The sequence below is a fragment of the Nelumbo lutea genome, chromosome 1 (genome assembly GCF_056320005.1).
Source record: "Nelumbo lutea isolate HS-2025 chromosome 1, American lotus-T2T, whole genome shotgun sequence".
Lineage (NCBI taxonomy): Eukaryota > Viridiplantae > Streptophyta > Magnoliopsida > Proteales > Nelumbonaceae > Nelumbo > Nelumbo lutea.
Genome location: NC_142684.1, coordinates 160,701,734 through 160,704,487, shown reverse-complemented (window position 1 = coordinate 160,704,487; position 2,754 = coordinate 160,701,734). Strand labels below are relative to the sequence as shown.

General features: G+C 37.2%; 1 pseudogene across 1 annotated transcript; it reads right to left on the bottom strand.

Annotated features, from left to right (window-relative positions):
• Window positions 1-352: 352 nt before the first annotated feature.
• On the bottom strand, window positions 353-1,583 carry LOC148878748 (WRKY transcription factor 44 pseudogene; annotated as a pseudogene). Its single transcript, XR_016108023.1, has 3 exons — window positions 1,368-1,583; window positions 1,145-1,273; window positions 353-913 (listed from the first exon to the last, which is right to left on the bottom strand). The product of XR_016108023.1 is annotated as a WRKY transcription factor 44 pseudogene (transcript).
• Between the last annotated feature and the right edge of the window lie 1,171 nt (window positions 1,584-2,754).

The following is a 2,754-nucleotide window of genomic DNA, read 5'->3' as shown; positions in this document are numbered from 1 at the left end:
AATAAAGGCGGCGGTCTGGACCGCCGGCTTAGGTCTCTCAAAAGGTTATTTCCACTTTTAGGTGGCGGTCTGGACCGCTGGCTTAGATATCTTTGGACCTCCGCCTTAGGTCTGTCGAAAAGGTTACTTCCGCTTTTAGGTGGCAGTCTGGACTGCCGGCTTAGATATCTTTGGACCGCCGGCTTAGATCGCTTTTCTGTCTAAGGCAGCGGTTGCATGACCGCCGGCTTTGTTTTTTATTTTATTTTATATTATATATATCAATTTGATTTCAACATTTTGTTTGTACCTGTTTAATACAAATATCATGGCCGATAGTGCATAAAAATCAATTTAAATAAAAAATTACAAATTGAAAATAAAAATTATTAATTATTATAATATCCAAAACAAAATGCTTAAATACAATATCCAATTAACATAAAAAAGTACAAGCATTTAAAAAAAATACAATATCCAGTGATAGCTGGTATCTTGGCCAATCCTATCAGAAACAAATTCTTTCCCTTGTGCCCCTGATGAGTGGCCTTTAGGAGGTTGAGGCTTTGGATGATTATGTTCACCCTTGTATACAATTTCTGCAATCTGTCCATCAAATGCTCTCAACCTTCTTCTTCACAGGGCAATTTGGGTGTGTACACTTGTAATAACTTCTTGGGTACTCGCTACCTTTCACTTGCTTTTGCCCATACTTTCTCCAATTATACCCATCATACCCCACTGGTTGTTGCAGGTACAGCCCTCTGACTCTCTTCAATATCTATGTAGTCATCTTTGAGGGCTCAATTATCTGTTTTTCCAACTCTGATGGCAATTTCCCATTAGGATTTGAGGTAAGATGGTTTTGTGAGGGCTGCTTGGTTTTGTCTCCATGTTGAAATAGGGTTTGTTGGTGACTAATACTAAAATTTCCCTGCCAAGAAAAAAAATCATTTGTTAAAGGCAACAGGGGAGAGGAATTTCCATTTTTTTCTTTATGACGGTAGGAGGGAGGGTTCAAAGAATGAGTAATTAATATATTACTGAATAGTATTGTTGCAGGAGTATTTTGTATAAATAAAATAAACTTAAAACAAATCTCAAGTAAAGGACTGATTCAAACCAACTCTAGGAAAATCAAGTGCCTAATAAATAGCATACTGACCAAATTTGCCAACAGAGAGGCAGTTCTCCTTGAAACAAATTTTGCCAAGGGTTTGTATACTACAGTAGATTTGCAGTCTGGTTTTGAGACCTTTTCAGATGAATAAGCTGCTGTTCCAGATATCTCACCCTATCATGGGACAAAGGTAAAAGAATAACATAACAAAGCTGTTCTTGATACGAAACAACATCCAAAAACAAAGCCCATAAACTAAAATGCCCGCCTGGGATGAAGTCATCCCATCCAGATCATGATTTGCCACTGGCTTGAATCTCACTGTCTTGGGTCTAGTGGCAGCAACTACTATTTCAGTATATGCACCAGGGGGTGAGGCATTAATTGCACCTGCAAGAAGCTCTGAGAAGGACCTGAAACTGGAACAAGGTCTTGAAGCAACAGGTTTAGCTATAGCCATCCTCTCCAAATCTTTAACTTCCATTTTCAGGTCTTGAAAATGGAATACAACTTAACTGGCATTTTTTTGGGGGAAATCAGCAAGAAACTACTCTGTATTCACATGGTATGGGATCACATGGGGAACATTTTCTATGCACAGAGGAACTTGATAATAACATATTGGTATAGCTGCTCAGGAAGTTGATTCTGGTTCTGCTTGGTCTAACAATTCTGAGATCAAAAGTGTCTCCTCAAAGCCTGCAAAAAAGTGATGTTAGACTCTGGGGAAGAAAAGAATATTTAAATAACAGAAATAAAAGGAGCATTGCTAAAAAATATTTATATCCTCTTCTTTGGGGATAAAGTTGAGTGGGGGAACAAGAAGTTTTTCTGCTGATCCCAGTTATGTGGAACAAGGTGTTGTTGATGGTGATGGCAATGGTGAACTAAGAAATACCACTAAATTAAAAAAAAAAAAAAAAGACTATGAGATGTGTAAACCATAAAGATACATGCAAAGTAGAGACAGAGGACTGAATATCAAATGTTGTTTGCACATTTTCTCCTCTCTCCATTAACCATGAAATACTGCAATTTCTGGCTCCATTCTACAAAGAAAAAGGAAAAAAAAAAACAGAAAAAGAAATACAACAGCCTATAGAACACAAAGATCAAAGGGTTCAGGTTGTCTTTTTTGATCATCTAAGAAATTAAAGTTCCCTAAATATGCTCTATCACTTTTCAGGATCCCTAGAAGGTTCGTTATAATTTAAAACCTTCAATATCTTTCAGCCTTCATGAGACCCTAACCCTAGTTTTAGAGGGGCCCTCATCTCTCAGCTTAAACCCTAGCTTAGCGCCATAGCCATAAAGGAGGTGCTACAGGCCAGCTTGTCTTCTCAAACAAGACAAGCATATAGAAAATCTTGGGATTATCATGCCTTCTCTCTTTTTCTTCTAGAGTATATAGACTGAAATTTTTCAATGGTTAAAAGCTTGTAGGATTCTAGATACCTAGCTATGGGAATGATTGTGACATTGTAAATCCACTAACTAATTAATCATAAAATACTTAATGGTTTCCCTTAAATTCTGGTATGGAGATGTACTTGTTGTAAGCCTAATTACACACCCAAGTGCTAGAGGAATTTGGAAGATGCATTCAGTTGCACTGGCAATTGTTTATAACCTCATTAAAAATTGTTAAAATGCTA